General features: G+C 46.3%; 1 long non-coding RNA gene across 11 annotated transcripts; it reads right to left on the bottom strand.

The window, feature by feature from the left end:
• On the bottom strand, positions 5,189 to 9,443 carry LOC110433312. Of its 11 annotated transcripts, none has more exons than XR_002450686.1 (8): positions 8,581 to 9,438; positions 8,133 to 8,241; positions 7,932 to 7,992; positions 7,113 to 7,282; positions 6,719 to 7,039; positions 6,524 to 6,610; positions 5,735 to 5,827; positions 5,189 to 5,539 (listed from the first exon to the last, which is right to left on the bottom strand). It is a non-coding gene; the product is annotated as an uncharacterized LOC110433312 (long non-coding RNA). The 11 variants fall into 11 exon arrangements; XR_002450682.1 differs by having other exon boundaries at positions 8,133 to 8,227; positions 8,581 to 9,437; XR_002450677.1 differs by lacking the exon at positions 8,581 to 9,438 and having other exon boundaries at positions 8,133 to 8,574.

The following is a 15,018-nucleotide window of genomic DNA, read 5'->3' as shown; positions in this document are numbered from 1 at the left end:
TATTTATAAAAATATTTTCAAGACAAATCTATTTATATGATTTTCATATTTTCAAATTCAACAACTTAAAAGTTATCGACTTAAAAGTTATTTATAATTTATATTCTCGATGTTTGATTCAAACTTCATTCAAAACGACTTTTCTCTTAAAAATATCATTATAGGATTTGTGTCAATCAAACTAACTTAAAGTTAAACAAATTAAACCTATGTTCAACTTTGGTTTCTCACCTTAGTCACGTCACCCGAAAATCCCACGACGAGCCATGTCGCCCTCCAATTGCCTTTAGTGGAAAAAAAAACTTACCGCTCTCCCCCCCCCCCCACTCCTCGAAAAAAACATCTTCCTCTCTTTCTCTCGGTCTCTCCTCTCGATCTCCCGAGACGCCAGCGCCCTCTATGAGCGGCGCACTGCCGGCCCTTCCACCTGTGGCCCCCCATGCAACTTAGCCTCCATGCCGAGCTCCCTCTCCAATCCTCGCCTCATCCAGCTTCCTCGATGCATTGTCTTCTCATTAAGAGCCTATTTGGTTCCCTTTGCTAAATTTTAGCTAGTTAAAATTATTTTAGCTACTTTTGAGTGACTAATGGAACTAAACTATTTTAGCTCCTTTTAGTCAATTTATTTGGAACTTTAGCTACTAATAAAATGACTAAAGTTTAGCTAGCTAAAATTTAGTAGGTGGAACCAAATAGTGCCTAAATTTAGAGCAAATATATTACCACCTAAAAAACGTCGACCGCTTTCGTCCAAACAGCAGGACTTGGTGCGCGCGCCAACCTGATCCTATCTATCCGCTATCCGGGTCCATGTACGTCTGGAATACTGCGGAAAAAGATCAAAAGCTCCCTTCTCGCATCCAAACTCGGTATCCGCATAATCAGCTACAATAGCCATCAAGACACATCTGCAATTAATCGACCACGCCGGCGTTGTGCGCACGTACAGGCTCAAGGAAAAAGCACGTACGAGCTCCGTAAACAGAAGCACATACATGCTCAGGCCTGACGTTTATTTATTTAACAAAAAACACGTACAAGCTCAGGAAAGGCACGTACGAGCTCACCAGTTTAATTCCAAAAGCACGTACAGGACCAGTTAAATTTCGAAGCACGAAATTAAATTTGAAAAAATTAAATGTGCTCCTTGTTGTATGATGTCTATGTCAGCGAACAACACTTGCTTTCATCAACTACACCATTTCATCTAAGTACTGCATATCTATTTGTCAACTCGAATTTGCTACTTTTAGTATTTTGCTAAATATACTTATCTTTGATAATGACTATTTTCACTACGGTCTCCGGATTATTATGAGTTTAATAGAATAAAAAGTAATAATTCTTGCGCATCAGTGAGAGAAAAAGACTAACACCATCAATACATGTAAAGAACGAAACATCATTTTACTATATTTATTTCATTGGCCATATTGCGTATACTATGTTTTCTGTGCAACGCACAAGTATTAATCTAGTAGTATTAACATTTATGTCTCTAAATAAATTTAAATGCAGAAATATATTCCCTTCTTAGCATTTAAAAGTCATCTAGGACAGTGACACGGTCTACAAAACACAACTTTGACCTCATATTTTTATAAATAATATTTAGGAAAAAATGATATATGTATATTTTTATGAAAGTATTTTTCCAAGACAAATCTATTTATATAATTTTCACATTTGCAACTCAACAATTTAAAAGTTATTGATGATTTTTATTCCCAATGTTTGACCCAAACCGTATCCAAAATGACTAAATCTATGCAGAGGGAGTATTCCGTAATTAATCTAATGGTACTTATTTTGTATCATATAGATATTAGTATGTTTTTTAGAACCTTGATTAAAGTTTAAATTATTTAAATTCTCAAAAATCAACAATTGTATTTTTTTTAAAACGAGGGAGTGACTATTGCATCTCATTTGTCCATGATTATAGATGCATCCAATCACTTAATTAATAAGGTAGTATACATTAGGTTCCATTTGAAGCCATGCAAAAGGAATTTTGTGTACGTGAAGCCTTGAGGGACTTTTGACGAAATGGTTTTTCTCTATCTAATATTAAAAATAATAAAGTTACTACTTCTATCACATCTAGAAGAGTCCATGGTATATTCTCCTCCAAAGTCTAATTTACCTCCCTCAACTATTGTGGTCATTTGATTTTCCTCTCTGGTCTACAAAACTAGTTTTTAACCTCCCTCAACTTCCGAAAACCTTTTAGTTTTGCACCCTAAGTGGTTTTGACAGTGGTTTTGTTGATATGGCGCCACTATAGAGAAGATAAATCGGACTAAGTTGAAATTTCATTGAGGCAAACCGTACTGGATTTTTTTTCTAAACAAAATTTCTAAAAAGTTTTTTAAAAAATTAAATATCTATAATAATATATTTTTACATGAACAAAAAATCAATTAGAAGTCCTAAAACCTAGTTCAATCTTAAGAAAATTTATACAAAATTTGTTTTAGCTTGGAGAATTATGAAAGTAGTTTTAGATTTTTTTTTCTAAAATCATGGTCTATGTTATGGTGCCTAGCTTGGAATATCTTAAACAAAGGGTGCATGCATGTGTGTGGCGGGGTGTATGCAGCCATGCAGGCTAACACATATACATTTTTTTTACAAGAAACACATATACATTGAAAATTTATTTCGGGCAGGAAACCAGTGCCCATTACAGTCCTGACAATGCTTTACTGGTGTTTTTGTGTAGTTCAGATGATCAATATCAACTAGTTATAATCGATACAAGAGCTTATTATCATCGTCATCATCACAATATAAAAGAGAGTTTTTTAAGGGGCTTTCCCTAATAACCGTTCGATCTAAACATCGTACTATATGAACCATCCGTCACCCGTGATCTTACATATATATATATATATATATATATATATATATATATATATATATATATATATATAAGATGTAAGACTCCTCCTAAATCAAGATTCCTCCTAGACTCAGTCTTTTTTTTTCTTCGTGTAATCTTGCTTCCTTGGAACCGATCCATATTTGTGTACCAGAGTCCAATCCCAACTCGCATGCATAATTTTTTCGATTTTTAGGTCCAATTCATTAGCCGTTTCGACTCTTTTTATTTCAAGGACCAATTAAGAGCATTATTCCTTTTTGTCGTGCATGCACTATACGACTAGGACTCCGATCAATAATACGCATGAGCCACTGCAGCCGTGTTCGTTGTTTCTATCAAACTGTGCAAAGTATGCGTCAAACCAGATGACAAACAAATAAAAAGTCAGAAAAATATGTGGAAAGTTAAGTAGATATATGCATGCATGTCTTTGGCCTCGGGGACGCCGAAGCCTGGGTCATGGAGGACCTGGAGGTGTTTGAGCAGATGCAACAAATGATGGTGAGGCACAGGCAGTTAGGCAAGCTCGCTAGAGCATGGGCGAGGCAACCATCCGTTACCCATGATCTTACATGATGTAAGATGTACTCCTCATCAATCAAGATTTGTTTTTAATCCAAAAAGAGAATTTGTAACACGCCTTGCATGAGGATAGTAAATAGATTAATTAGAAAAAAAATACAGATGCACTGCCGCCTGTCGAATTAATAAATAGATTAATTGGAAAAGGGAAAACAACATTTTTTTATGGAGCTCTCTCTTTTTAATAACCGTTCGATTTAAATATCGTGCTATAGGAGCCCTCCGTCACCCAAGATCTTATATGATATAAGAAGTAAGACTCCTTGTAACCCAAGATTGCTCCTAGACTCCGAAAATAGAAAATAATAGAGCAGTCGATTCCAACAACTCCAGCGGTCACGGCCGGATGCATCATCATGCTATCAAAGAGTGAGTTTTTTTACGGAACTCTTCCTTTTTAATAACCGTTCGATTTTAAATGTCGTGCTATATAAGCCCTCCGTCACCAGAGAGGCGTGCGCTTGTTGCTGGTGCAGCCGCTGCTGGTCGGTTCTGCATGGCGGTGGTGGAGAAAGAGGATCCGGAGGAGGTTCGCGTTGTGCAGATTCTCGTCAACCTCCGGTACAGGAAGCTCCGGAGGTGGTCGGAGTGGGTCTCGATGCAGCCATCGGGTGAGGCCTCCTCTTCGCCCGAGACTGCGCTGGCAGCGGCAAAGGTGATGCCGTCGTCGGGTGAGGTCTGCTCTTTGACCGGGACTGTGGTGGCGGGGGTGCCGCTCCGGAGGTGGCTGCTGGAGCAGGTCTCGATGCACTCGGGTGAGGCCTATTTCTCTTTGGGCGAGACTATGGTGGCGGGGGTGCCGGAGCGGTGGCCAAAGGCTAAGAGATCAGGGTCGCGTGGTGAGACATCTAAGGAGTTGCCGAAGCAGGGCCATGCCGCCGCCGCTGCCAAGGGATCCGGCACGCCGCGGTTCACTGAGCAGGAAAGGTGCGCCGAGATACCAGCGGCATCGACGCAGCGGCGGCCGGTGGCGGCTAGCTCTGCTATGCTGTAGTGGCCGGGTCTGGGTCCAACCCATCGACAAGCCCCGCGCCAGCCAAGGAGCCCATGAAGACACCGAGCCCAAATTCCCTGCTGGACGTAGACTACAGCGCCGGTGGGTCTAGCGCGCCGTCGAGCGCGGACGCCGCCGTGCCGACGTCGGCGTGGCCGCAGGCAAAGCGGAAGGGCACCAGCTCCCTGGGATCTTCGACGGCGACGGCGAGGGGTGCAGCTCGCCGGCGAAGCGTGGGCCAGTGGCCTAAGAGGAGAAGCCAATGCTGATCTCGGTTGAACCAAATGTGCAAAGCAAAATACGTGCATCGAGCGGCAAGGGTGCACCACTCCCGTTCCCGTTCGACCTCAACCTGCTTCCATGCGCACTGGACAAGGACGCCACCTGATCTTGGGTTCAGTTTCGCTGACGGCAAGTCATTAGAATCTAGGTGAATCTGGGTTTGTGGGTATCTTGTGATATAGGCCTCTTTTACTTCGCGAAAATAAAAAATATATTTTAGTATATCTGTAACAAAATTTTTGGGTATTGTAGCATAATTATAACTAAAGTAATTAGCAGAGACGAAGACAGCGGTGGGACAGAGGGCTTTAGCCCCACTACCGTTGCCGACTAGTGGAGCTTTTAGTGCATCCTTTCTAATTTTACATACAAAACTAGGTAGCATACCCGTGCGTTGCTACGGGATAACTAATAATTTGTACTAAAACATATAGATCACACGATAAAATAACAATACTATAAAATTAAATACCAACGTTCAAGTGACATTTAATTCAAAAAACAAAATTTATAAAATTAATATAGTCATGAAGAGCATAGCGTCGCATGCTCACAAACTCAATTGTATGACTTCATCAATCCCTTTCATCTTCCTATGCTTCTTGGATCTAGCTACATATAGTGGACTTTTCACATTCCTGGTGTGTCGGGGCGGGCAAGATGGATCCAGCGAGCGACATGGTGAAGGATACATACATTCTTAACTGTGCGCATGGCTTTGGAGTACTGAAGTGCTTGCCTTTATTGTTTCATTGAGTACTGGAATGCTCGAATAGTTTTCTAGCTCTTACAATCTGCAGTGATAAACGAAGCATGTGCATATAATTAACTTTACTAACTCTACAAATGGTAGAACACATTGTTAAAGGAAAACCGTTCATATAAGATGTCTTGCAAAACAACAGTAAAGATATACGGGTTTTCTACATGCTACAACACAAAATAAGTAATGCATAATAGTAGAGGTGTTAAGTGATAACTTAACTTACTCAGTAAACACATGGCCTGGTAAATTCAGTAGCAACACATAAGTAAACACATGACCTTATAAAAATCAGGTCAAGTCCTTGACTATTTCATCCCTGCATATTAGTAGAGATGGCATCAATTTTATACGGGGACGTAGATAAGACATCTATCTAACAGCTTATATGCGTTTGCCTACTATGCTGATTCTTTTTGTAAATAATTAATTAACTATGCAACATTGATTTTTCAGTAGCTATAAAATCCTTAGGATCTGGCCTGCAAGAATCATTAAGTATGTAATAGATCAGAGCTGCATAGATCAACCACGTCCCAAAACCTAACCTGTGACTGATCCCTGCAACCCTGAACCCAAATTTCTATATGCTCTAGGTTGTAGGGAAGCTATAGGGAGCTATAGTTGTTTGGATCAAAAACTCTGTAATTACTGCAAAGAAGCAAGTAAGCAATGCATATGTTAAATGTCATATTGTTGAGCAAGAATGTTTAGTTTCAACTAAGGGAAATATCATAATAATCCAACTGGACACCCTGTCTTTTGTGCTCCAATGATGTATCTTTTGTGCTCCAATGATGTAGGCCATGGACGTATAACAAATGATTCCCTGTACCAAAACTCATCCATAAACATGAAAATCCTCTCTTGCACCATGGATGTTAATATGACACCCTATCTTAAAGTTGAGTTTTAGTTAGAGTTGCAGCAGGGAGCAGTACACGGTGAAAGTATTCACAACTCAAAACCCCATCTTACTATTTGTAATAATAAAAAGAACTTGTTTATTACTTACCACATCGGCCACTTCTGCAAATTTGACTTGTAATCGGATAACAAAACAATGTCTGGCAAAGTTTCTTCATTTGGAGTGCCCAAAATGCTGCATTAATAGAAGAGAATGCACAACCTATATAAGATTTCTTTTTAGCAACATGAAACAAACTAATAAAATGGTGTCAGGTTCACAAAAGGAGCAGATACAGAGCACCATATTAACGGTTGTTTCATATAAAGGTCTGCCACATCTACCCAGCTGCCTCTGCCCACCTGTGAACTGTGATAGCACGCCTCCTGCCCCAAGCAAGTGATGATGATTTGTTAGGAAATTTGTAGGATGCAGTAGCAAGCACTATAGATAAAGGGAATGATCAAGAGATTTGGTGACAATGATGGTGCCGGCCGGTGACCAGCACTTCAATCAAAGAGGAAGACAAGTTCACATTGAATGCAACTAAGTGAGGCTTCAAAAAGAATGCAACTAATCAGTGACATCCACTACTACTGCTGTACGTCGCCGAGCTCACCACTCCTGCACGTTGAGAGATGTGTCGGTGTGTGCGGAGACAGGGGAGTGGCAAAGAAGGTGCTCACCCTTAGCTTACCTGTCCCCGCCCATGGTGCCTCGTCGCCTGAACCCTCAGCCTCCACCTTGGTTAGGATGCCTCCTCACCGGATCCAACGAGGGCGAGCCCCTCCATCCTATCTGATCCGCCTCGTCGCCAGATCAGTCGAGCGATGGTCGACGGTCTGCTCACCAGCCGGGCTGCCTCATCTACAAGTGCATTTTTTTAGCAGCACAAAATCAAAGGCTTGATCAGAGACCTTTCTGATATTTCAGTTTAATTTAAGGTTCTGTTTTTTTTGGCAATTTTTATGTAGAACATTGAGGAACCCTGAAAATACTAACCACACAGATTAACTGGTAACAATATAATACGTGGGGGTACTAAATTACATTGGTTGTGAATATATATTACTAAAATAAAACACTTCTGCTGACATTTTTATGTTAATTTATTCTGAAATACATGCAACATACCAGAAAGCAAATTGCTTATCTTCAAACAGAGAGAAAAAAGTTGGAATGTACAACCTACCCCAAACATGGAATTAACCATGATTTTCTATCCATTATTATGGCATTGTACACATCTTCATTAGAGAGGTAAGAGATCATGATCAAGTAAAAAGCCTATGCACACTAAAATTTAATACTCGTCTAAAATCACTAAATACTATGCTAGCTACCCCCCAAAAAAGACTCTGTATTTTTCCTAATCCATGGCAGCCTCAGTAAAAGAATGTACGATCAGTTCAAAAAGCGTGAAGATTAGTAGCTCCCAGAAACAGTATGCTTGCCCTACAATAATGGCAGAAAAAGAACAAATTGATCAAGATATTAGTATGGACTTAGAAAGTACTTCAGATCCCATTTAGTCTTTCGCCTTCCATGTGATCCTGTACATGGCAATCTCAGTTATCCTGTAGTATGTTGAAATGATTAACAAGAGCATTAGAGCGTTTGGTCCATTTTTCAAACACCACACCATACTGGAAATTGGTTAGACCATCTTAACATGTGTAAGCAAAATATCAATCACAGGAGAAGTGCCATGACGTACCTAACCCAAGATCAATAAGAAAAAGTTTTTTCTCATCATGGGATCCAGGCTGACCAAGTAGAAAATTCACGGGTTTAACATCCCCATGAACAAACCTGACATAAAATTACTAATAAATAAATAATTAGGACATACAATATGTCAAATAAAATTTAGTAAATACACATAGTACCAGACAAAGCACATGTCTGAAACTTGAAAGCATGAAAGTTAAGCAGGAACACATAGGATCTTAAAATACAGACCCGAAAAGTGAGTACTGATACCTAGCTCAATTATTCATCATAGTCATGGATTGAAATTCAGAACATTCAGAGCAAACCAGGATAGTTACTCTTCTCCCATCTGAACTTTTGGCCGTGCTAATTTGAGTTGTATATAGAATAGAATTCTATAGTACCTCAGTTCACAAATAAAAGGAATTCTGATATTTGCAGCACATGAATACCTGGTGTGGAGGATGGTCGTCTCGATAGTAGAAGGGTCCGACTACCGGCTGCCTGCGCTGCTCCCCTGCTAGGCGACTCGACCGGTTGCTGCTCGCGCCGCGGCCAGCGCCGCCCCAAGCTCCCAACCCTAGGTGCGAGCGAGGCTAGTAGCCGTCCTTTGCTGCTCCGTGCACCTGTTCGCGGAGTCGCGGTCACATAGGCATGGATTCTGGGCGCCAGGGGCTGCACCGCAGGACGCCGCGGCGAAGGTCCGAAGCACGGGACTTGGGGCGGAGGTGGTGGCCTAGTGCTGGTGAAGATCCGGGGTAGGGCTTTACCGACGAGCGCGGACGCATCCACGGCCACCGGCGTGCTCATGGCGGCGGTCGCGACGGCTCGCGGGCGGCGCTCGAGGACGGGGCTCGCGCGGACGGCAGCTGTCGCGGACGGCGGCGTGTGGACGACGCTCTCACGGCAGACGGCGCTCGAGGACGGGGGTCGCGCGGACGGCAGCTCGAGGACGGCGCTCACGAGGAGGTCGCGGGCGGCGCTCGAGGCCCGTCCTCGCGCAGACGGAGGTGCCCGCGGTCCCGACTCTGTCGCGGACGGCGCGACGGTCTCGCGGACGGCGAGGTCGCCAGCAGCGCTGGGGTCGCGGACGGCGCGCGGACGGCGTGCGGACGAGGAGATCCCGGGCACCGTCGCGGCGGGCGGCGCTCGAGGACGGGGTCCCGCTGACGGTCTCGCCGCGGACGCTCACGAGCGCCTCGCTTACGGAGGGATTGGGGCGCTCTCGCAGAGGGGAGCGCCCGCGCGGACAAGATAGGAAAGGGGAGGAGATCGGGGAGGGGATGACGGGGGAGGCGCGGACGCACGTCGCGAGCAGGCAGGCTGACGAAACCAAAACCGCACCAAAAAAATTGTCCCTCTTTAGTCTTTTTAGTTGTAGTATAGTAGGAGAGTATAATGTAGTATGGACTAAGACACTTATTTTTTTAGATGTATTTTGTTAATTTCATCGTTGATCGATGTTTATAATATAAGACTACTTTAAGTTATTAGATTTTTTTGTTACGAGGGGTTACAGTAAAGTAAAATCGATGTAGCACTTTTATTCAGTCACATTATGTGCGGATTGTGTAGCCCTACTTGCAAAATCACAATTCACATGTCCCATAGCCACATGTCATGCGTACGTCCGCATCGTGACTTAATTATGCAGATGGTCCATACCTGATTTGTTTTCATTAAATCGGACTTTCTTGATAGTTTAGGGATGTCAATTAAATTTTAAGAATATTTTTTTTAAATATGTATCAATACTTTTTAAATAAATATGCATTTAAAAAATACTAAAACCATATGTGACCTTAGAAAAATTATTTGACTCACAAATAGCACATGAAGTTTGGTATCCCGAGCTCGTCCAAATTATGAACTTGCTCAATCATGTGCTCCAGTGCATAGACCTACAACAATGACGACGAACAAGGAAGTGATCATGTTCGCTTGGATGTTGTTGGCCAAGTTGGACTGTTGGAGACATCAATTATGTAATTCTTAAATTCAAATTCATTTTTTTATTAGGATCCATTAGGTTCTGCAGATGTAATATTGATGGCTATTGATCAGAGCAAAGAGGAACTACACGCAAGAAATCATGAGTACCAACGATGATGGACTCAGATTGGGTGACTTTATAGAGTAAAGTTACGTTGTAACTTTGCCTCAATCTCAATCGTCCAGATAACATCCAACGAGTATAGCTAGGACTTTGCTTTTCAGCCCAAGCCAGAAGCACAGGCGCTTCAACTCACCTCCATTCCCCGCCAAAATTGCAAGCAGACAGGCCAGCCTCTCTCTGTTTTTTAAACCAAATACTAATTCCTACAGGTCCCTGCTCCCTCCCTTGTTATAAGCAGCTCACAAGATCCAATGAACCTTAGTGTTTCCAGCAAAGGCTTCCAACACTTTGCAGATTGAAGCAAAATACACAGCAGCTGACTCGTAGGGTATGTTGCAGAGTATTTTGTTTTAGCATTCGTATATCGTCTGTAGCTGACTCATCTTTGTTGCTTTTGCAGATCGGCGATGTCGACCGGTGCACAGTGTATGTATCACTGGCACCGGGGATGGAGAATCCTGCGGGAGAAGACTTGCCAGAAGGCAATGCTGCTAGGTGTACTCGTTACACCAGCAGTGAGGAGGAACAAGCCCGCCCCGTCCCGACCACCGAGGAGAGGGTAGCGGGGAAAAGGCCATTGCCGGCAGATCCCTTGCCGACACCGATGTTGCCGGCAGATCTACCGGCGGAGAGCAGCCAAACGCCGAAGCGTCGTCGGCTCGTGCGGATCGTTGACGACGACGACGACGACGAGGAGGCTGCGCCGTCGTTAGTCCGACGGCCTCGGAGCCGCCCAGATAATGCGCCGGCCGCTACTGATCGAGTGGCCAGCGACCCCCCTGCACCGCAAGTTGTCGAGATGGGGGCGCAGGTGCCGACCGGCCGGGCAAGGAGGAGGTTCACCGCGACCCACCGTCGATCAGACCTGTAAGTGTTCGACTTACGTATTTTGGACTTCTCTTTGCTTTTTTTTTAAATTATACTTTTGTTCCTGTAGTGCGGCGTCGGATGTCGACCCCGGCCAGGCTGCCAGACCACAGAGCAGCCTACAGGTGCAGCCGCGCCTGGGAGCACCGAGGGGCTCCCGACCGCGGCACCGACTACGACAGGCAGCCCGACCAGGGCTGAAGAGGCTCCCCCAGCTGGCTCCACAGAAGAGGAGGGAAGATCCCCGACCCCTCCTCCTGCCGGGGGGAGTGAAGTCCCCACGCCGCCCCGAGCAGGAACCTCTTCGGCTGCAGGCTCCCCAGGTCTGGTCCGAGGGCCAGTAATGCCTGGGACCACCACCGGGGGTGACGCAGCGCAGGAGGAGGAAACCCGGGCGGCCTCCGATGACGAGGTGGAAGAGATTGAGGGTCGTCCCCGTGATGGCCGCCAACACGTGTATGTGTGGCGCCAACGCGGGGATCACTTTATCGGGCATGAGGAGCTCGCCGAGACCGAGGAGGCCGCCAGGGTGGAGCGCGCGGCCAAGCGCCTCGTCGACGAAGTCAAGGTAAGCAACTTTTTGTGCTACTGTACATTCTATGCCTTGTCTTGCATGGTCGTTATATGCTCGCTTTGTAGGGCGCAAAGAAAACGACAAAGTACCGGAAACGGTGCTTTGACCAGATAGAAGGCGTCGTGGCCGAGAACAAGGCCCTTGCCGCGGAGGTAGACCGGCTGCGGTCGGAAGTCGGGGAGAAGGTGGCCGAGATGAGTGCCCAAGAGGAGCGTCGTCTCGACCTCACTCGTCGCTTGGCCGACCAGTTCCGGCAGCGAGAAGGTTAGTCACACGCTCCGAGCAGCTTTGCGTACTTGTGTAGTTTGCTTTACTGACCAGTTTATGATTCACGCAGACTTGGAGGAGGAGGTGGCGCGCCTCCGACAAGAGAAGGAGCAGCTCAGCCAACAGCTCGCCGGTGCGCTGGAGTCCGGGCGGCGAGCAGGAGAGGAATTGGGTCGAAAGGACCGGGAATTATCTGGTAATGGGTGCCGCCTTGTTAGCTGCTGCTTGTCGCCCCTTTGTTTGTTTGGTATGCCGAAAATAACGCTTTGTTTCGTTTGCAGTGCTCAAGATGAACGCCAAGAAGCACCTGGATGATCTGATCAAGGACCGGGACTCCTGGAAGGTCAACTGTTGCAGGATCTGGAAAGGAGTGTCCCCAGTCCTAGACCTGATCAGTCCCGAGCTCCCGGAGAGCCAGCCCCGCGTGCCGCAGTTGACCCCGGTCGAGAAGGCGCAACGGGCGTGGGACTGACTCCAGCAGTTCGTGAAGGACGCCGGGGAGTTTGCCGGCGCGCTCGTCCTCAGCATGGTGCGCGCTCACTACCCCCTGGTCGACTTGAGCAGGCTGGAGAAGGGGTACCCGAAGGAGGTCGGCCCACAGGAAGCGGACGAGCTTCGGGGTAGTCTGCTGGACTTGTCGTCGACAGTGATCGGCGACATCAATCTGTGCGGAATGGCCACTTCCCCAGACCAGCCGAGTTCAGATAAGTCGGCCAGGGAGTTGTCGGGCGCGTCCGTTGCGGGAGATGGGCGGTCGACGCCTGCGGTCTCGACCAGCCAGGCGCCGGTGGCCCCGACCCCTTCGTCCGGGCAGCAGGGCCAGGCGGGTGATCAGCCCGAGCAGCTAGGCCAATAGAGTAGTCTGTAGGAATAGACTAGTGTCTGCCCGTCAGGGTATTTATTGTAAACTTTGTATGTAAAGTTTGTAATAAAGTTTGCTTTTTGTCATGACTGTTTTTTTTGAGCGCTGTAAGAATATCTGAGTGACGTGTCACCGTATTCGTCTTGGTAGTCGTTAAGAGCATCCATTGCAGGAGTTTTGCCGAGTGCTGTGTGCGACAAGGTATAGGCAAAAAATAGAGAATTTCATTATCAACAATTATAAGATACTTACAAAGGAAAGTTATTAAAACTTTATGGATAGAAACGTCGCAGTTTGTCTATGTGCCAAGAGTTAGGCACTCGTGTTCCGTCTGGGTATGCCAATCTGTAGGACGTAGGTCGTGTGACCTCGGTCACCACGAAGGGTCCTTCCCAGGGAGTGGATAGCTTGTGCATTCCCTCCTGGCTTGTTTTCCATCGAAGTACCAGATCGCCGACCACGAAGGAACGGTCCTTGACGTTCCTGTTGTAGTATCGCCTGACTGCCACGAGATATTTTGCTGTTCGGAGACAAGAATCTAAACGCTTTTCCTCCATGCAATTGATTTCGAGTTCTCTGGCGTTGTCAGCGGTCGCCTGGTCGAAGTGTTCGATTCTAGGAGATCCGAAGTGTATGTCAGACGACAGGACCGCCTCTGCACCGTACACCATGAAGTAGGGAGACACCCCTGTGTTTTGACTGGTCTGAGTTCGGAGGCCCCAGACCACTGCCGGCAATTCTTTCATCCATCGACCGGGTGCTCTGTCGTTTTCGGTGTACAACCTTTTCTTTAGGGCGTCAACGATCATTCCGTTAGCACGTTCAACTTGACCGTTGGCACGTGGATGTGCCACTGACACGTATTTTATGACTATGCCTCTGTCATCGCAGAAGTCCCAAAAAGTGGTGCCAGTAAACTGAGTGCCCAGGTCGGTGATTATGCTATTCGGGATGCCGAATCTGTGTATGATTTGATTGAGGAACTCCACAGCCTTCTCGGAGGTTGCCTTGACCAGAGGCATGTATTCAATCCACTTGGAGAACTTGTCGATTAACACGAAAACAAACTTGAAATTGCCCGGGGCTGGTTTAAATGGCCCGATCATGTCGAGCCCCCAGCAAGCAAAGGGCCAAGACGATGGGATGGTTTGAATTTTGTGGGCAGGTACGTGGGTCCTCTTAGCGAAAAACTGACATCCTTCGCAATGTCGAACCAGTTTTTCTGCGTCGCCGACCGCGGTTGGCCAATAAAAACCTGCTCGGAAAGCCTTTCCGACCAGCGTTCTGGATGCGGCGTGATTGCCGCAGGATCCATCATGTATGTCCTCTAAGAGCTTGATACCATCATCTTGGGGTATGCACTTGAGCAGTACTTCGGAGCTTGCGTTTTTCCGCATGAGTTTGCCGTCGACCAGGATGTAGTTCTTTGATCGTCGAATGAGGCGCTCGTTCTCTGTTTTGTCCTGAAGGCCTGTCCCGTCCGATATGTATTTGATGAACGGGGTACGCGAGTCACGCCCACCGGTTGTCGGAGTGGCGTCGTCTATGAGCATTGCCTCGGTGGGTTGCTTGTCGACCAGGGAGGAGCCTACGCTCGGCTCGTGGATGTCCTGGACGAAAATACCCCGCGGGATCTGGGCCCGAGATGAGCCTAACTTCGACAACGTATCTGCTGCTTGGTTCTTATCCCGGACCACGTGGATGTACTCTATGCCGTAGAAGTTGGTTTCCCATTTGCGAATTTCTTTGCAGTAGAGATCCATCTTCTCGTGGGTTGCGTCCCACTCCTTGTTGAGCTGGTTGATGACCAAAGCGGAGTCGCCATAGACATAGAGTCGCTTGATTCCCAGCTCAACGGCTAGTCTTATGCCATGCAAGCATGCTTCGTATTCGGCGACGTTGTTTGACGCCGAAAAAAGGATCCGAAGGACGTAACGCAGTTTGTCCTTGTTGGGTGATACGAACAGTATCCCAGCGCCGGCACCGTTGATGTTCAAGGACCCATCAAAGAACATTGACCAGTGGTCTGAGACATCGGGAACGGGAGGCTCATTGAGATCCGTCCATTCAGCAATGAAATCGACCAGGGCCTGAGACTTGACCGTAGTTCGGCTCTGGAACTCCAGGGAAAATGGGCACAATTCCATCGCCCATTTCACGATTCTGCCATTGGCGTCTTTATTGCGCAGGATGTCCCCGAGAGG

This window comes from Sorghum bicolor, chromosome 3 (genome assembly GCF_000003195.3).
Source record: "Sorghum bicolor cultivar BTx623 chromosome 3, Sorghum_bicolor_NCBIv3, whole genome shotgun sequence".
Classification (NCBI taxonomy): Eukaryota; Viridiplantae; Streptophyta; class Magnoliopsida; order Poales; family Poaceae; genus Sorghum; species Sorghum bicolor.
This window is presented reverse-complemented; position numbering and strand designations above follow the sequence as displayed.